Raw genomic sequence first — 20,226 nt, forward strand, 5'->3', positions numbered from 1 at the left:
CTTGGTTTCCTCTTGCCTTTTTTTTTGGTGACACGGGTGCCGGTGTGTGGAGCAGCAGCTGAGCGGGGCTGGCAGGGTGACGGCAGTGCCGCACCAAGAATGTCTGGCTGCCAGTGCATGTGAAAGCTGCTGCCTGAAGGAAACCTGCCCAATATTCAGTGCACGGAGGGATTGTGGCTGGGGGTGGGACTCGGGGGCTGATGGGCAGCGCTGGGAAACCAGACAGTCAATGTTTGCTTGTTTGAGGACTGGCATTTTCTGCCCCGTGAATCCTCGTGCATGTACATTAGCAGGGACTCGCTACCGCCAGCCCAAGGCAGTCCGCTGCAGAGAGAGCTGAGGCATGCTATTTGCGGTCATTCTTAGTCACAAAAAAATCACCTCGGGGGGCATCTGTGCACCCCTGTGCCAGCTCAGCTCGGCACGGCGGCTGCTCCACGGCTGCCATCGGGCTCACGGTGCTGCAGGCGGGAGCATGCAGGCGAAGAACAGCAACTGCTGGCTCCCCAGGAGCAGGAATTTGTGCCTCCCTTGCTTGTATCAACAGCGTAAATGCTCTCCAGGAGCCAGCAGCATAGGGGAGACACCCTGCAGCGTGCCGGTGGGCATCCCCCCTGCGCCAGGGGGGCACCCTGCAGCCTTGCTCAGCCCCGAGCACTGAGCACCCCCAGGGCTGCACCCCGGCCCGCTGCCAGCCCCGAGGACAGGGAAGCAGCAGCTTTTGCAATAAAGCGGCTTTTTCTCTTTGGCTGGAGCTGCCAAGCATCACGTGTCGCCTGCCCGGCCAGCAGCGAGAGCCAAGCCTCGCCAGCCAGAATGGCCCCAAACAGCCCCGACACGCACCCGGCTCCTGAGACAGCCTCTAGGCAGCAGCTGCCCCTGGGTACACTGTCCTAGAGGGTCCGGGGGGAGGCAGGCCCTGTGTTCTTGCCGATGTCACGGCTAAAAGGGGGTTATTTTGCAACGGCGAGCTCAGGCCGGGTCCTTTTCCCTCCTTCGGCGAGCAAGGGAACACGCTCGCCCCCATGGGGAGTGGGTCCCGGGGTCCCACTGCCGGCCCCCTGGGAATTACGGAGTTGTGCGGTAATTTGCTGGGGCGACTGGGTCAAAACCAGCCCAGACCCTCTGGAAGAACAAAAAGCAAAAATTGCATTAAGTAAATTAAAACTGTCTACTACCGAGTAGCTCATTGTAGACAAGGGAGAATATGCAAAAAGCTCTGTTTGAAACCTACTAAATACTACCATGTGCTGTTTATAGGAAACAAATGGCGAAAGGCATGCTGCATCAATAAAACCCTGAACATGGTTGGAGTTGGACTAAAGCCTTTCCACGGCTCTAGGTTATTGAATACCCTTCACTTTCATGTAGTGCCAGGCATGACCCCTGGACACATACCGCGAAGGGGAAAGTTGACTTGTGGGAATAATAGACATTCCTGGTGAACGATTTAACCTGGCAGGAAAAGAGGCGACTTTCAGTCTTTCATACCTCTGCGTGGTATTAGAGATGACAATAGCAACAAGTCGAGGCGGGGGACACGGGACATGGGGCGGGAGCGCTGCCGGAGAGCGATGCTCCAGGACCCCAGTGGACGGCGGTGCACGGGGTGAGCCCCCCACCACTGTGCCTGGCCCCTGCCTGCCCACGCTGGGCACTCGGCCAGCTTGCCCACCCCACGATAGCAGCAGACAGAATCTGCATCGCCGAGACCCCGGGTCCCAGCCACAGTGCCGCATCCCAACCCCATCCCTGGCCCGGGCTCCCAGAGCAACAGGTTGCAGGAGCTTTAGTTGCGGCGGCACCCACGGAAGGAGGTTTCCCATCCCTTGCCCTCCTCCAGCACCGTTTCCTCCCGTGGGCAAGCGGGACTTTGGCTGGTGTCCTGAGGGCACACACAGGCGGGAGCTGAAGTCCCGTGTGTGACTTATCAGGGTCGAGCTTGAGAGTTTAAACCAGCTCACCTTCCCAGCGTGGGGATAACCTGGCTGTGGCTCCCAGCTTGCCCGGGCTTTGCTGCAGACAGGCAGCGAGGGCCTTTTGCTGCCGCCCTGCTCTGACCGCACGGTACGGGGCAGCGGAGCTGGTGCCAAGCCCAGCCACGGTCCACACCGCCTCGTGCCGGCAGCACCCTCATAGAATCATTTAGGTTGGAAAAGACCTTCAAGATCATCGAGTCCAACCGTCATCCATGCCCACTAAACCATGTTCTGGAGTACCCCGTCTACTCGCTTTTTGAATACCTCCAAGGATGGTGACTCCACCGCTTCCCTGAGCAGCCTGTTCCAATGTCTGACAACCCTCCCAGGAAAGAAATTTTTCCTCAGGCCAGCCTGGAGTCCCTTCTCCCCTCGCTGGTGGGAAGCAGAGCTCCCAGCCCCACTCCCGCCACCTAAACCAGGGGTGGGCGGCAGCCCCAGGCATGGTCCCTGTGCAGACCCCACGGCCCGGCACCCGCTGATGGGACAGGGATGGTGCCGGGAGAGGAGCCTGGATGGGATGGGGGAATCTCTCCAGGAGGGAAGCGTTTCCGGACTGGTGTCCTCATTGCTGGGGCAGCTCCCACAGCTTTCAGCCAGATGTGCTTGGCCAGGGTGCCGGGTGCTCGCTGGGGCCGTGTGAAGGACGTTTCACCCACGAGGGCTTGTGCGCTGGGGACGGCAGCTCCTTGACAGGGCTGGCATGGTGCCGGTGGCCCTGAGCAGCCAAGGTGCGGGCAGTGACAGCGGGGATGTGCTGGCACCATCCGCTCACAGCTCCACAAACGGTCCCCTTGAGTCCCACACACCTGGGATGCTCAGCCCCAGCCCCGCGTCCCCAAGCACCCGTGCATTGAAAAACTGTTGGCTGCTGGCAGCACCCGAGCCAGGTGAGAGGATGCACGGGCGGGTGGGTTCCAGCTGGGCATGGACCCGTTCCCACCCCAGGACTCCCGGCTCTGGCCAACCTGGCCAAGCACATCCCCATGCTTGGCACCACGTGGGTACCAAATGAATATCTTCTCTGCCCGATAACAGTCTGGCGAGTTTGGGTACATGGATGCTTTTATAAACCTTCCCAGGCCCCTGGGCTGGCTGCGAAGCATGTTCAGCTGACCCGGGAAGCCTGAGCAGCTCGCAAAATCCTTCCCCGAGGCACAGCCATGCTGCAAAACCACTGCCCTGGCCCAAATACGCTTTCCAAAGCTGGGAATGCCCGCTGGCAGTAGCGTCGGGTCAGGGCAGCCCTTTGGCGATGCTCCTTGGCACCCACCCTGCTGCAGCATCCCTCGCCAGGGCCGAGGAAGAGGAGGAGGTATCTGCAGTTCCCTTCCTCAGGCCAGGGGATGCGAGAGCTGCCCCAGCAGCGCTGCTTGGAGCTCTGCCACATTTTGGTGGCATTTGGTATTTTGGGTGAAGGGAAGGAGGCTCCATTGTTCCTTTTTTATTGTTTTGTGTTTCCTAAGCGGGACAGGCACCCTCCTCCCACACTCTGCCCAGCCGCGGAGCTGATCCAGCCCTTTGAAAGTCAACACTGCAGCAAATGCGTCTGTTAAAGTGCTGGGCAAACGGAAACGCCGTGAGAAATGTCCCCGCTCCCAGGCATAGACTGGCACCAGCAACACGTGCGGGGATGAGGGCAATCCAGGGTAGGGACCCTGCATGGAATGTGATTTGTCTCGCTGTCCCCCTTCTCCCAGCCGGGTCCATGCTCCCAAGTCACCACATAGCGCTTTGTCTCCATACGTGGCCGTTTAGTCAGCGGCAGCTTGTGCCAAGCTGTGATGGGAAGGGACAGCCCCGGGCGATAGTCGCAGAACAGATTGACATCAGCCGAGCCGTGCCACCATTCCTGCCCTCACGCCGTGACCCGGCGAAGACTCCGGTGCTCTCCCGGCCGTGGGACGGTCCAGCCACCCCCACCACGCCTCCCATCAGGCAGCCGGCCAAAGACCGTCCTTTCTGCCTTTCTCCCTGCGGTTTCGCTGCTCGCCGTTTCTTGTTCCGCTCCACACAACTAAACCCCAATAATTAAAACCACAGCTGCTATTGTCCTGCTGGCAACAGCACCATTCCCCTCTGGAAGCCGTCCTCCGCTGCCTGGCAGCGCAGGATGCGGCACGGGCGCACGGTGCCCTGCGGGGCTGGGCTCCATCTGAAAAAGGTGCAGGGGTGCCCGCAGGATGGGGTACAGCCCATGCAGCTGTTTTGCACAACAAATGCAGAAGCCATAAGCTCGTTGCCGTCCCAGAAACAACGACCCTGCAGAGAGCAGGAGAGCGCCAGTCCAGCCTTTCTAACTTTCTGCAAAAGGTACAAAATTTCCAAGGGTCGATTGCCAAACGCAGCCAGAACTCCGAGAGTCCAGCTCGAGTGGATTTGCCCGGAGGCAGCTCGGGAAGCTGCTGGTGCTGAGCAGCCTTGGCCCACGACAAGACCTTCAGCTGCGGGCTAGGAACAGACAGGCATTTTGATGAGAAATGTTTGTTTTCTTTTAAAATAGTTTTAATTGTGGCTTCCAAGGAATGGAGCTGCTGAAATGGTCTGTGTTTCCCTGAGCTGCAGCAAGCTGGGTTTTTGAAGGGCATCTAACCCGTCCCAGGGCAGGAGCTGCTCTCAGCCCATCCCTGCTGCGCTTGGGCTGACCCGGGCTTAGGAACTCAGGGATGGAGCTTTCCTCCTCGCCCCAGGCAGCCCAGCCCCTGCTCAGCTGCCCCAGAGAGCTGCTGCTTTCTAGTTTAAATCTTTCCTCCAACAGTTCCAACCTGCAGCATCCTGTCCCGCAGCACTGCCCAGGGAAGGTAGCTCAGTTGACGGTTCCTCCTTTCCTCATCATCATTAGTCTGTCTGTTCATCCAGCAACCAGACGGATGAACCATCTGAACTCCTCGGCCGTGGCAGAGGAGTTGTGAGCCTGGGCCCTGCCAGCATATGTCAGGGTGCCAGCCAGCCCTGGGAGCCACCTCCCAGTCCTGCACATCTGGGCAGCAGCTGGGGGCAGGCACATGCAGTGGCACAGATCTCAGGGAACGCACTTGGGGTGTCCCTTTGGCCGCTCCCAAGGACAGGCTGCCCCCAGCCCTCGGGACCCACTTCTTTCCCACCTCCCCAACCCTCCAGCACGGGTACTGCCAAGCACAGCCACCATCTCCCCTTACAGGATTTGCTGAAGCCCCCAGCACCCAAACAGCCCTGGATCCAAACTTCAGGATGCTAAAGTTTGCTCAGCTGCTGGCATGGGGTCAGCAAGTCACATCGGTGCATGCTCAGCTTCTCAGCCCAAGTCCCCCCGCCTGCGGGTGACCTTCCCTCAGCCCGGCACTGCTGGGGTTTGGGGGTTGTTTTTAAAGCACTTGGCACCAGCCCTGCCACCACCGGCATTGCAGCAGCACAAACGGCACCAACCGGGGGCCACATGGGAACCCCCCCAGGACACAGCCCATCCCCAACCCCATCCCCACCGTGGCAAGCAGCTCGCCATGAGCAGGACCAAACTGGATGCCTGTATGGCAGGGAACAGGCTGTGGTCAAGGTTTCCAAGCAGTTAAGTTCATAGACAGAGGAGCAAAATGATTTGAAAATTTAAAGTCAATCCCCTCCTCGAATGAAGCAAAGCCCCAAACTTTCATCTCAGCCCTGGGATCCCGTTGGCTTCTGCCTGCCCATCTCACATGGGCAGCCGAGACATGGGAGCTCACGCGGGGAAAGTGCTCACCAGAACAATGTCTCTTTCCAGAAAAAAAAAAGATATTGATTTTCTTTTAATTAGTGCGAACACTGACATCCAAGAGCTCGGAGAGAAGTTGCTGGGCATGGGGCCGGCTCCATGTCTCCATCCCACTGCTGGGCACAGAGCTCCCCACAGCCATCACATGCCCCAGCTAGAGCCGGCATCTTGCCCTGGGGCCAGTGCTGGCACCGTGGCCTCTTGCCCAAGCTCCTCAGCTGTTATTGCTCCCCCAGGTACCACCGCAGTGAGCCATTGCTGGGAAGGCACTTGAGCAAGATTCCACCGAGGAGCCGGAGGGGTATAACCCAGCGGCTTCCTCAAGCACGGAGCACCGAAACAACGCGGCAGGACCTCTGCCTGCCCGGTGCAGAGGAGCCCGGAGGCAGCGAAGAGGTGATGGGGGCTGACCTGGGCTCCTGCATCCCCTTACCCCAGGCTCCAGCATCCCCCTGCTCTGCCCTCCCGCATCCCCCAGGCTCCAGCATCCCGGCCAGGCAGGGCACAGGGACCCACGCCATGGGTGCTGGCTGGCCAGGAGCTGGGGAGCAGAGCGTTAACCAGGACAGCCGAGCTGGGGAGCAGAGCCCAAGGAATGAGGAAGCTGAGGAGCGGGTACCCGTAGTGGAAACGGCTTGGCACAGGCTGTGGAAAATGGAGGCCTAGAGAAATGTGACAGCACGCTGGACTGGCTGGGAGTACCACACAGGCATATTTAAGCCTTCAAGCCTGCCATTGTTCTCCCCTAATTATTCCCACTCCCTGAGTATTACACCCCATAATTCAGGAAAGCTGAGTAATGGAAGAAACAACAGCAATTTTAATCTCTCAGTACCGGTGGTCTCTACCAAAAAAATGCTTTCAAGAACTCTGCGGTTGCAACTTCCTCGGTTTGGTGGGCAGCGGAGGGGAGGGAGAGCACGGCCACCGGCCCACGGGTGCTCAGCCAAGACTGGAGGTGAGGAGGGGAGCAGGGATGGGACCGGGACCTTCCTCTGGGTGATGGGAGAGGAGCAGAAGGAACGCAGCGGGTGCCGGCAGCATCCTTGCCAGGTACCACGTGAGCCCTGCGCTGGCAGCCGGGCTCGCTTTGGGGTGATGCCGGGTGGTGGGTGGGTGCAGCCCCTCGCCCCCCTGCACCAGGGGACCCCGGTCAGCACGGCTGCCACAGGGGAGGACCAGAGCAGGGCAAGGTGCCCACCTCACACCACTTGCGCTTTATCTTCTGCTCTTGGCTAAACCACAGAGAAGAGAACAGGGCATCAGGTTTTGGTCAAAACATTTTCCTTAATGGGAACTGGCTTTAGGAAAAGGAAATTCTGATCTCTCTAGAAATGCTCTTGCTTTTCAACAAAAGCCACCATGTGTTTGTACCCTGAGGAGCAAGCTTTGGGTAAGCACATTCCCGCTCCTGTGAGGAATGAGACCAGGGATCAGAACTGGCAGCACCCGGGTGCTCTGGAGGCACCCCCACAGGCAGGAGGGACCCCCAGCCCTGCCCTTGCCCCTCTGCCCACTCCAGCACCCCCAGCCAGATCCAGGCACCTTCCCGCCAGCCCTGCTCCCACCATGGCTCTGAGCACGAGTAAAGTGAGTGGTGGGTATAAACAAGCCTCTCGGCTAATTTAGTATCACTTGCCCATCAGGTCTCGGGGAGCAGGGAAGGCAGGACTGGCACCAGCACCCGCAATGGGGCCAGAACGCTTGCACCGAGCGCAGCTCTGCCGTGCCACGCTGAGCTGCCCTGGGCGGGAGGCAAAGCACCACGTACGGGGTCCGGGCATCCCTCAGGAGCACCCCAAGATCGGGGCATCCACCAGCCTCCTGGGCACAGGTTGCTGGGGGGCAGCCATCGCCTTCATCCATCCTCCCTCCTCAGCTCCAAACCACAGTAAAAGCACCCAAACAAGCCCAGGTCTGCCCTGCCGCAGCTTTCTGCGGACACAGCAGCTAACCTGTAATAAATTACACCAGCCATTTTCCCTCCCGTTTGAAGTTTCAGCAATAGCGATGCTCAGGCCAAATAAATAGCAAATTAGCTCATCAAGCCAGGCAGCAACTTGCCACACCGAGGAGCCCGTTGCAGCCCACGGCAGGGATCGCACTGGGAGCAGAGGGGACGGAGCCAGTGGGTTTGAGACATGGTTTTGCATCACTTCTCAGCAGCTGATCTATAGTTTTGGCTACAAGATGGTCAGCTTTCTCAAGTTTAGCAAAGCTTTGCTGGAGGTCACATCCTTGCCCCAGGTACATGCCAGGGCGATGGCTCTGCCGCAGCATCCCTCAGAGCCACCTGACAAGCCACCAGCCATGGGGGACAGGTCACCCTGCAGCCACCCATTAGTGTTAACCCTAATGACGCATGGTTCAACCTGCCGCAATCTCGAGTGCTGCCCCTTGGTATGACCCAAAGGCCCCCCAAGTTCTCCGAGCATCGCAGGCGAGGTGGGACGGGGTGGCCCAAAGGTGGCCGTGCCGGTGGCGGTGGGGTGCGCTGCCTCTGTGTGGTCTGTAGCCATCTGGATGTACTTACAGCAATACTGCAGCAATTGCGAAAAGATCAAAAATCTTCAGGCCAACCTTGATTCCCATTGCATTTTTTGCATTTTTGAGGACTCGAGTCTAAAACCTGACAGCAGGGAGGGGCGTTGCCTGCACAGCCTGGGAGCATTCAGCACAGCCCTGCCAGACTCCAAAGAGTGATGGCCGGGCTGCCCCAGCATTGCTCGAGACCCCACGGGATGCTGGGGAACGATCCCGAGGAAATGCTCCGTTTGGCCCTGTGTCTGTACCTAGCACAAGGAGCTGGCACCGTTTCTGCTGGGGGGTGAGTCAAGATCCCTGAGCACGGACGGCCCTGCTGCATCCCTGGAGCTCCCACTCACAGCAACAGGAGAGGGCATTTCAGGTCTCCCCAGCCCTGGGGCCAGGGAAGTCGCCAAGAAACAATCAACACCCACGCCTGCCCCCAGCAATGCCCCGGCTCCTGGCCAGCCGCACCTCCCCTCCCGGGGCTTCTCATCCCCTTTGAAGCTCAGCTGGGGGAAACATGTCCCGGCACCCGTGCAGCCCTGCCCAGCCGGGAGGGGGTTATCCTGGCACAGAGGCGAAGCGATGCTCATTTACCAGCCACATGCCACCTCCATCTGCACTGGAGAGTGATGAGGTTCGGACATCTGGGATTCAGGTGCCCCACGGAACGGCTGGATCCTGCCTGGGCTGTGCCTGGCCCCAGCCCCGTGAGCCACTTGTTTACCCCTCCCTGTGTCCCGGGTGGTCCCGATTCACCCTGGCCCAAAGTTTCCAGCTGCTCCAGTCCCCCCCTCCCAGCAAAGGGAAGACAAAGCAAACACGCCCAGGAGCCCTCACCAGCACCCACCTGTGTCCGTGGGGTACATCCAGCCCCAGGGCTGAGGGCTGCAGCAGCCATGTCCCTGTATTTGCACTGGGAGGAGGAAAGGACACATGTCAGGGTACCGGTTTCCAAAGGACATTACATCCATATCAGCGGAAAGTCATTAACAACTCACATTAATTGAGCAAGGCTCAGGCAGGCACATCCCGCACCCTGCAGCGGGCACAGGCGGCGGCACATAGCTGAGCCCCCGCCAGCACCACTGTGCTGCTTGGGGCAGCCAATGCCCAAACAAGCCAGCAGGCTCGCAGCTTTATTATTGTAAGAGCAGATCAAGGAAAAGACCTTTCTCCACCCCACAGTTCCCCCATCCAGCCCAAAGCATCTGCAGAAAAGTTTCCATGTTGATTTTGGGCTGGGATAAAAGTTGAGCTGTGCCGGCTGTCGAGCTGCCCCACTCAAGGCTGACACTCGGGAAGGTCACCACAGGGCACCCAGGGTTGTGAACTGGGTGGTGGGTGCTGTGTGGCCAGGACCAGCGTATCCAGGGGCAGGCAGCACTGGGCTTTATCCTCACTTGGGAACAGCACCCTGCAAGGGAGGGTCCTCGGCTCCTGCCCTGAGCTTTCCTTTGGAGGGACCAGTTGGACCCCTACACCCAGCACCCTGGTTAGTCCTTCTCAGCAGCCTGCTGCCCAGCTGTGGTCTCCACCTGAACTCTTCCCAGTTCCATCCCAGCTGCTCCCTGGGCAGCTGTACCCCACCAGCCAGAACGCTGCTCCCCACCCCGGCACTGGCGGGCTGCGCTCCGGCCACCTCCGCATCCATCACCAGACGAGCAGAGCCAAGCCAGGGCTGCAGCAGGGCAGGCAGCCACATGCATTGCTCCCGCTGACGCACAAGTTGCCGCCTCGTACCCCTGCGGGGAGACGGGCCCCTAAGGGTTTGCCAGCGGGCTGGCCCCCTGGCCATCGGCAGAGCCAGCCCCTGAGGCTTCCCAGCCCAGGCTCAGTGCTGCCGGCCTGGGAATGGCCGGGAACTGCTGCTGCTGCCCAGGCCACCAGCACCGAGCTGGGCTAGAAGGCAGCATCTCGAAAGCCCTGCGTAGAAAGAGTCAAAGAAGCTCCCACCAGCCCAAGGAGAGACCCCAGCAGCAACACCCCCTCCTTACCCAGAGGCAGCAACCCAGCCCCAGCCACGCAGCCAGCTCTGGGCTGTGCTTTTGGCCCCTTATATAGGGCATGTGGAGTCAGCCCCCACCTGGGGGGTTCGTCAGCCCCTGGTGTGCCTGTCCTGCTGCCTGACTGGGGCTAGCCCTGCCTGCACCCTGCCCTGATCAGGCAGCGCTGCACTGCAGGAGCCTTCCCACCTCACCCAGCATACAGCCCCGCTGCCCATCTCACACCGACACCAGTCTTCATGCACTGGACATAGGAGAGGGAGATTTTATCCCTGGGCATGGAAAGGGTTAAACCTTCCCCTCTTCCTCCCCAGTGGGGTACCCGGTGCTCACCCCTGGGATTGCATTCCCAGTCTGACCCAGTGGTGGTGTGCATTCCCAGTCTGACCTCCCAGCAGCAGGCAGTCCTGCGCCGTGGCACCGAGGCACTGGGCTGTAGGTCCGGCTGCTTTCACACCAGGCAAGCCAGACATGGTCTGGGCAGCCGGAGCAGCCGGCTCGGTCGGAGCAGTGCTGTGCCGGCATGTTCTGAGCCACACGGGACCCGTCGGCACACCAGGCACACCAAAGGTGCCAGCCCCAGCACCTGGACCCATTGGCACCGCCTTCCACACATACGCATGGCCCCATCACGTTCGTCCCGCACAAAAGCTGCTCAGAGAGGTTGGCAGCCCCAGTAATTAATCATTAGCTCGGTCCTCATGGCTGGGGTGGTGGAGGGGGCAAGGGGGAGGTGGGCTCCCACTCCTCTGCCAGTGCCTGCCCGTGCTGACTGAATGGTTCAGTCATTAACGGGAGTGGGGCTTGTTTGGCTTTTCCCTTGCGCCGCCTGGAAAGGGGCCACTTACTGTTTTACAACTAAAATAACAAATTATTTCATAGAGGGCTGGAGCTGCCGGGAGCTCTCGGGCCGGCCGCGGTGCGGCGCCGGGGCAGGCGGTAACGGCCTCCCTCACCCCCTCCCCGGCGCTGGCACAAGCCGTGGCCCCGGGGCCGCCCAAGCCATGCCCACGGGGAGCACACGGTTCCCGCCGGAATGGGCAAAGGGGGCACAAGGGATGGAGAAGGAAGAAGGGGAGCACGTGGGGCAAGGGCTGACATCCCCGTGGTTGCCTGTCCCTGTCGATGCTCACGCTCCCCACGGGGACCCCATCCCCTGGTGATGCCCAGGGACCCCCAGCCGACTCTTGGGGGGGGGGGGGGGGGGGAGGTTCAGTGCAGTGCTGGGGGCTGCAGCAGCCCCCGGTCTCTGGCATACTGGGCTGGCATCCTCATCCTGCAACCCTTCCCCGGTGTCTCTGGGCACCAGCAACGCCACCTCCCCGAGCACTCGGCTTCCTCTGGGAACGGGAGGCTGTGCTGTGCCCCGGCTTCCTTTCCCGGAGAACATGGTGGGAACCAGCCCGGGCCCCCGCTCCCCTGCCCTGCCATCCGGAGCTGCTCACGCACCGTCTGGCCTCGCAGCCGGCTCTCCGGGTGCCGCAGGACACAGCCCCTCGCCGGTGCCCATTGAGCAGGGCCCCCATGCCACCTCCCCAAAGCGACCTGCTGACAGCCCCAACAATAGCACGGCTGATAAAAATCATAAAGCAACAAGTGCACTTCCCCGGGCCGTGCCCCACCGTGGCTGCCCGTCCTGGAGCGCCCAGCCTGGTGCTGTGGGGTGGATGGGGGTCGGGGGGGAGCCGAGCTGGGGGGTGCAAGGAGCCCGGAGCCTGCCAGGTCCTGGGCTTTGTGCCTCTGCCCCGCCAGCCGGACCTCCTCGGCGAATGACCCCCATAAAACGAAGCAGCAGCTGTTTGGTGGATAATAAAACATTATTTTTTTTTCTCTTTTACAACTGGTTTACTGCATAAACGTTTCAGCAGCACAGCAGAGCACCAGCAGCAGCAAACCTCCTCTTTTGCTGCTGCATGTTCCAGGTGGGTCACCGGACCCCCGGGGCAGCTCCCCAAAGGGCTGCAGGACCCTGCCCTTGTTGCGTGGGATGGGTTCCCAGCACCCATCGGAGCAGTGTGCGGAAGGCAGCACCCACCCCGGTCAGTGGTGCAGGAATGGCACGGGGAGGAGGGATGCAAACCGGGAGGGTGACAGCAGCCAGGCGAGCCTGCTCCCGACGGCTTGTCTCCTGAGCCACCCCCCTCCAGGGGCAGCTGGGTGCTGGGGGGGGGTCACCCCAGCCCCAGGATGGAGCAGCCCCTGGGACCCAGGGACTCTGTTCACCCGCCGGCTCTGGAGGCAGATTTACTAGCTTATAGCCAGGGGTGTTTATGGTGGGCTGGAATGCGCGCCCCCAGCACGTGATGAATTTACAACGTGCCAACAAGTGGATTTATTCCTACCCCACTGTCAGCGAATTAATCACAGCAGCCACGGAAAGGCTGGAGGTGCGGGACAGGGAGAGGTGCCCGGAGAGGAGGACAGTGGGGGGCACGTGGGGCACATCGGGCACAGGGCATCGCGGGGACGATGCCTGGCTCTGGTTGCGCCAGCCCTGTTGCCTTGAGCCACGGCGAGCTCCGGGACTGCTGTGTCCCCTCCAGCGCTACCGCTGAGCTGCTGCCTCGGGGAGCTGGTTTGGGTTAGGTGAAGCTGGGGAAGCTGGGAGAGGAGCACGTTTTCCAGCTGATTTCACACTTGCAAAAGTTGCCGTTCCCTGGGGAGCCACATTTTGCTGCTTCCCCACCTGCCCCGACAGGACACGGAGCCTGATGTGCGAGGGCATCCACTGGCAGGGCTGCTCTCCCCGCAGCTCCCGGCTGCCCTTGGGGGACCACGGCCATGGGCGAGGAGCGCAGTGCTGCAACGTCTCCCCCAGAAGGCAGCTGAGAATTAATGTGTTCAGGAAAAATACAGCCTGGGGGGTTATTCACCGGGAATCTTTCCGGTTCACCGCCCCAGCACTGCTGGCAGGGATGTGCGTGCCGCTGCAGGGGCCACGGGCAGGTTTCCCTGTCACCACCAGCTGCCGTCGTGGTGGGCAAGGGACGAGAGCACCGAGTCCAGAACAGATGCTGCCACTGTTCACATGAACACCGTGTCCCTGGGCCTGTGCTGAGCTATTTCAAGCAAGACCCTGCGGCAGCATTTGTGCGTCTGTTTTGCATTTGCTGTGTTTAATGACGCCGTGGGTCACTTCACCCCTCGGTCCCATCCTGATGCCTCAGCAAGCAAGGCACTGCCCTGCGCCGACTGCCTGCGTGGGTCGGGGCACGGCCAAGCCCCCAGGGACGCCCTGCTGCTGGCACTGGGGCCACGTCCCTCCTCTCCCCGAAACCCTCGCGGCAGGCAGCGTGGGGCTGGACATCACTTGCTTGTGCTCCTGCTCTTGCTCCAACTCCTGCTCCCACTCGCCAACAGTGCCCAGCAGCCCTCCCCTTCCTCCTCCTCCTCCTCCTCCCCCCCTAAACCACAGCAGCATTTCCCCCACTGCTCTGTTCGATGCTCAGCCACGTTTGCCCGCTGGCTCTGGGCAAGCACTCGCCCAGGAAGGGCCAGCAGTCTCTGGGGCTGCTGTGGGGAGAAGTTTAACCTTCAGCTCCTCTGCGGCTTTCAATTCAATGTGCCATTTCCAAACAGAGGTCTCGGGGCCGCCAGCTCCCACCTGGGCTGGCTCTCTGCAGAAAAGGGAGCCGTGGAAATGTTAGGTGAGTGCAGTTTTTCCATGCATATGTATATAGGAGTGGAGTCAGCTGCCAAAGTAAATACAACCCTTCCCTTTCCAAAAATGTCCTCCAGGAATTGTAAAGGATCCTGGAGCAAGAATTCTGTCTCAGATCCTTTATGCTTTCTATCGGGGGAAGTGTATAAACCCGCTTCTTTTTAGCTCTAGCAAAGTCAACGTGCTGAGAGTGTTTTTTTTATGACATGTACCAAAGGCGCTGGGAGCCGGAGCCATGGCCATGTGTACCCCGGGCAGGGCTTACGCAGAAAAACAATCCCAGTAAAGAGCTTTATAGCCACTGAGGAATGTGGAACCTCCACCAGCCCGGCCGAAGCTTGCAAAGCTAATTGCTTTGGGATTTACTCTTTGGGGGGGTCGAGTCTCCATGGTTGCTGCCTCCAAGGGTCCCAGCTGCCCTTGCGGTTCATTAGGATGCTGAACGGGGAACTAGAGATGCTTTTAGGAGGCTGCAGCGGTTGTGGGGTAAGGGAAGGAGTCATGCGGTTCCCAGCTCCAGCCCTGCCTTCTCCCGTTACAGCCGGGGACCCTTCCTGCCCCAGCGGGGTCCGCGCTCGGAGCCGGCGGTGGCGGCGGTGGCCCTGGTGACCCCATGGCTGCTGTGGGTGCAGAGCCAGGCGCTGTCCCTGAGCCCGGCGGGACCGTCCCCGGCAAGCTGACCCACTGGGACCCATCCCCAGCCCGGGCAGACCTCTGGGGCAGAGATGCAGGGGATGCTTTCGGAGGCTGATGCATCCTTGTGTCTCCCAGGGCGAAGGCTGTGGTGGCCAATTGCTGCCGCCGCTTGAACCGGCACCTCGCAACGTGCCGGGAGAGCAGCCGCTCCGGGGTGCTGTGCCTGCGGCTGCCGCAGCCGCTCCCCCCAGGCCCCGGCTGGCCGGCGTGTTTTCTTTACTGATCTTTTCTTGCTCATTTAAGTGACTTTGGAAAATGGGATTTTGGCTCTTAAATCGTTCAGGGGCTTTTGAAAATTTGACTCTAAATACTTTCCGAAGTGCATTTGTATGAAGTAATTCTCTCCAACCTCCCACAGTGGTAGTCAGATTGCATTTAATCCATCACTGAATGTTCCCGAAGGCTGGGATCTGGCACCGCGCTCCACACGGAGCCGTGGCTCGCCCCGCACTGTGCCGGCACCGGCACCGGCGCTCGCTGCCCGGCCTCCTCCCGCCCCAGGCACCTCTCACCTGCTTGTCACCGCCTGCAAAGCCGGGGTGACGGACCCCGGCCCCTCGGCTCTGCCCGCGGCACAGCCCCGCCAGCTATCCCAGCGAGCACGGCAGTGCATCCCGGCACGCGCGGCTGGCAGGGCTCAGCCTCCCCTGCCGTAGGGACACCGCGGCGCACGGCCACCGGCACGACGGGGCTCTGCTCAGCAGAAGCACTGCTAACCCCCGGCCGCCAGCCCAGCCCCAGGCCCCTTCCCACCCCCACGGCAGATTTTCCTGCTGAGCACCAAGGGCTGGTTTTCAGAGAACAATTATCCGTCTTGTGGAAACATGGAAACGATATTCCAATGCACGGGGCTGATTCGATTACGTCCGTGACCCACCAAAATTGAGTTAAGGCATTTTTCAGCCCTAGATTGAATTATTTCTCCTCCCTCTCTTTCGTTCCTCCTGTGCAGAGCAGCAAGGACGGCTGGGATGGGGCTTTCGGGGGGGCAGCGAACCCGGGCCCCCGCGAGCAGCCCCGGGGTGCAGCAGTGCCCAGGCACCCAGGCCTCGGTGCTGCTGAGGTGCCAGCGCCCTTGCCGGCTCGCTTACGGCGAGCTCGATGCCGGTCTTCAAGGCAGCGTCTGTCGCTCCCCTGGGAGGCCGGGGCCACCGTGGAGCCCTGGCACGGCAGGCAGGCGCGGAGCTGCCAGAGGTTAGAGGCAGCAGAGCCGCTAAATCCCGCGCTAAGCCCGGCTTCCCTCTCCCGCTGGGAAGGACAGCCTTCAGCAGCGGCTCGGCACAGTCGGCACCCGGCCCCGCGCCTGCTGCGCCTGTGTCCCAGGACGAGCCGTGTCAGGGGACGAGCCACGTCCAGGGCAGCAGTGCCGCCGGCAGCCGCGGCCACGTGCACCCTCACCGGCATGCTCATCCCTGGTGGCCCACGTGCACCATTCAGGATGGCACCGTGGGGACACCGCCGAGTACAAAGCCATTGCCCCTGGGGCTCCGGCACAGCCGGGCAGAGGGAAGGAGCGGGTGCGTGGCCCTCTGCAGCAGGGTAGCACGGCCAGGGTGGCACGGCTGCACCGCAGGCTGCGTCCCGGCGAAGGGGCAGGCGTGGGGGCCGCAGAGGAGCGAGCCGGCGCGGGGGCGATGACAGGTGGGAGAGGCCGGCACGGAGCGAGGCTGCAGCCGATGGTTCGCTCTGTGGGACAGAGGAATGTCTGTGCTGGCTAATGAGTCTGCGTGGGGAGGAAATGCTTTGCCAGTGAGAGCTCCGGTTAAACAAGGCCGGTCCGTTTCTGCGGGAGCAGCCGTGCCGGTGGAGGCCCCTCCGTGCTCTGCCTTGCACCTGGGCTCCCTGGCACCGGGAGCTGTAGGTGGGATTAGGGCGAGGGCAGGAAAGCCAGCACTGCCAGGGCACGGCAGCCGCAGGGCCAAGACGGTGGCAGAGCATTTTCTGCCAGCAGTCGTCCCGCTGGGGCTGCTGTCCCCGAGCAGCAGGTGACGGTGTGGCACGGTTCAGCTGGGCTCAGCCGTGGCCAGGAGCAGCCTCGGGGCTGCTCTAAGCTGCTCGCCGTGGCCTGCGGTAGAGAGCAGCTCTGGGTGGACCCCCAGCCCTGCCCGCTCGGGGCACGGAGGGCACCCCTGCCCCTGCTCCAGCCCCATCCGCCTGCACAGGGCAGAGCACATCAGCATTCCTGTGAGCAGGGTCTGGCCCCGCGGCAGCCGCTCGCCGAGGGAAAGCATTGAGGGGGGATTAGCCGTCTGATGCCCCCCCCCCCCTTGCTCAGGCGCTTAATACAGAAAACAAACACCCTTGTGCGCCCCGGTGGCCTCGATCCAGACGGGCTTTCTCCATGCCCGTTGCCTGAGCAACCCTAATCTGTCTCCCGGGGCACACCGGGGCCCTGCACCCCCCCCAGGCCCGTGCACCCCAGCAGCTGCGGCAGTGCCGGTGGTGTCCCGGCTGTGCCTGGCACGCGGCTGCCAGCGGGATGCCATGACTCCTCCGGCTCGGGAACGGGCAGCACACGGTGGCTGGGAAAGGCTGGAGGTGCGGGCTGTGGGCACCCCACTCCCCTGGGATCGGGGCACCTCCGTCCCGGTGCATGATTTGCAACTGTGCTGAACCAAGAGGCGGCACAACCTGGTTGTGCCAGTACCGTATTTCCCTGCTTTCCCGCTCAGGGCAGCAGGATTTTTGGGGTCATGAAGTCCCCCCCGCCAGAGCAAAGGCTGGGAGCGACTCCTGCTGCACTGGCTCTGTGCCCACAAAGGGAACGGGCGGTGGGTCTGGGGGAGCATGGGAGCAAGAAGGGGAAAGAGGGTTGAACCCCAGGCGGTGGGTTTGGGGGAGCATGGGAGCAAGAAGGGGAAAGAGGGTTGAACCCCAGTCTGCCCCGTCCCAGGGCAGCGTTGGAGGCAGGCAGCACCCACTTCTGGGTGCTTCGCAGACCAAGGGGGCTCTTTTCCCACCCCCGTGGCTGCTATTGCTGCCATCAGCATCCCCGGGGCACCGGGCATCCCCGCAGCAGGCGAGGGCAGAGCGGGTCCGGGGGGGTGTGTGCCGTGCCCGTGGGCCCCATGCCCACCCCCTGGGCTGGTGGGGAAGGGGCCGAGTGCCCTCTGCTCCCACCCCGCCGGTGTGCCGGGGGCCGGGGCGGGGGGGGGGGTGGGGGGGTGTGTGGAGGGGTGCCCGCACTTTTCCTGATTTATTTTGCGCGCAGTCTCCCTCCTGCGACGGAGAACCGGAGAAGCGCTGCCGGGCTGCCACCTCCGGGGCGGGTGGGATAAAAAAAAAAAAAAAAAAAAAAAAAGAGGGAAAAGGAAGAAATCGCAGCCCAGCCCAGCCCAGCCCGGCCCGGCCCCGCGCTGCCCGCTCCGCTCCGCATCTCCCCGCATCTCCCGGCTCGGCTCGGCTCGGCTCGGCTCCGCTCCGCACCGCCCCGCAGCGCTCCGCTCCGCCCCGCACCGGCCCGGCCCGCCCGCCCGCTCCGCCCCGCGGCGGGGGTGCCCGGCCCGGCCCGTCCTGGCCCGTCCTGTCCCGGTCCGGCCCGGCCCGTCTCGCCCGCTCCCCGCCGGCGGCAGCCCGCGTCCGCCCGAGCCGCGCTCCGCCCAGGTAAGGGCTCCGCTCCCCCGGTCCCCCCGGGTCCCCCCGGGTCCCCGGTTCCCCGCGCTCACCTGGGCGTCCCCCGCGGGTCGCGCCGGGCTCGGACGGGAGGAAAAAAAAAAAAAAAAAAAATCTCTTGAATGTCTCGGTCACGAGTCCCTGTAATTCTGATTACTTTTCCCCATGCAGAGAGGAATACTGCGAGGACGCTTCCAAACGCCTCTTTCCAGGCGAGGTCCTAGCCTGCGTGCTTTCCTTTATTTCTTTTTCCCTTTTGTCATCCCTTCTTTTTCCCCTGACCCACTTTAATCGCGTGCCTTTTCCGACGAACCCAGAGGCTTCGCCGGGTTCGGGAACGGGACAGACCGAGCCGTGCCCTAACGTTCCGACCTTGCTTTCTGCTGTTACAAAATACGTTTGTGAGAACAAAAGTGTTTCGGGGGAAAAGCGCCGTGACCTTTGGGATGGCCGCTGCTGGCACATCGGCCCGGCTCGGTGCCGTGGCCCCGCCGGGAGGGTGTCCGCTCCCGCGGCTCCAAACATCTGCCCCCGGTGGGTGCCGGGTACCGGCAGGATCAGGGCAGCTCACCGCGGCTCCTTCCACAGACACCTCGGGAAATACAAGGTGCTTATTTTATTTGGGGTTTTTAAGAGCGTTGCTGTTAATTGGCTCCTGATCTACCAGGTTCCCCGGCTTTGACCGTTCCCGGTAAGGCGGGAAAGATCCCCCCTGTACGGTCGCCCCAGGCGAGGCAATAACCCACCGGAGATACTTTCTCATCCGTGGGCAGCTTTGCTATAAGGAACATGTTTAATAAATCATAAGGCCGGTGAATTCCTGGGATTTTTATTGCTTCTGTAAAAATGCGGTTTTGATCCGTCTGTGAGGGACACTGGGAAACAAAGCTGCTCCTTTCAGAGCCGGATCCTACGGATTTAGGACACCGAGCTGGCGGCGGGGCCGGCGGCTGCGAGCCTCCCCCGGGCAGGGGCAGCACCGTGGTGGGCGGCGGGACAGGGGGGCTCCCGGGGCAGGCCCCAGCCACGCTGGGGTTTTCTGCCTCTGCTTTTTGAGGGACTGAGCACGAACCGGGTGCCCGGAGCCCCGTCTTGGCTTCCCTCGCACCGCCGGGGCTGGGGACGCGACCGCGTGCGCAGAGCCGAGGCAGCGATGCCAGGGGAAACATCACAGCTGGAAACCCAGCGAGGCCGCGCCGGGCTTCAAATTACATTTTTCCTCCTCGCCCTATTGCCCAAGGGGGGAAAAAAAGCAGCAAAAAACCAAACTGCTAAAAAAAGGGAGAGATTCTTGCAGAAAGAATAGCCCGGTTTCCATCAGCCAGGCTGACCCGATCCCCCCCCGACAGCGGGGTGGCGGATTGCCCCGGCGTGTTTGGGCAGAGGAATGGAAATAAAGTGCTTTTCTTTATTTGCTTGTTCCAATCTGAAAACTGGGGGTTAGGGGTGGGAGCTGAGCCGAAACGTGAAAGGCACACGGAGACGTGAACCCAGGAGCTGTCAGGAGGTCATCGGGATTTCAGAAAACACGAGTGCCGTGGCCAGGGGAGTTGGTTACGGGTTGAAGTGGGTGGTGGAGGGTGCCCGGCTCTGCCCCAGCTGCGCTGGCTCAAACCGCCAGCCCGGTCTGCCCTTGGCCGCTGAGCTGTCCTGCAGAAGCAGCGGTTTGGTGATCGGGATTTGTCCCCGTCTCCTGCCATGCCTTTGTTTTAGGCTGCACGGAGCCCGGCTGCAATAGCAGAGGCGGAGAGGGAGCTTTTCTTTGTACAGGGAAGCATTTAAATTCTTTACAGTGATTCATATATTCCATTCATATGAAACACAGTCCTGTGGAGTGTGAATGGAGACTGCCGGGGGATTTTTTTTAAGGCAATAAGCCCTAGAAGTGTCAAAAGTTATTCACACCTTGGTGAAATCAAGGATATTTCTGTCCGTGGCTCTTGGCAGGGGCTCAGCACTGCTCGCCTTGTGTCGGGTTTTCAGTTTCCCACTTGGATACGGTGCGGGGGGAGCGCG

General features: G+C 61.5%; 1 protein-coding gene across 1 annotated transcript in view; it reads left to right on the plus strand.

Moving 5' to 3' along the window:
- The first annotated feature begins 17,963 nt into the window (after window positions 1-17,963).
- Window positions 17,964-20,226, plus strand: part of COL8A2 (collagen type VIII alpha 2 chain) — a 34,877-nt gene continuing 32,614 nt past the window's right edge. The window contains exon 1 of the mRNA XM_049820298.1: window positions 17,964-18,201. The gene's annotated coding sequence lies outside the window, so the exon portion shown is untranslated. The remainder of the gene's footprint in view (window positions 18,202-20,226) is intronic.

Source organism: Accipiter gentilis, chromosome 17 (genome assembly GCF_929443795.1).
Source record: "Accipiter gentilis chromosome 17, bAccGen1.1, whole genome shotgun sequence".
In the NCBI taxonomy this organism is placed as follows: Eukaryota; Metazoa; Chordata; class Aves; order Accipitriformes; family Accipitridae; genus Astur; species Astur gentilis.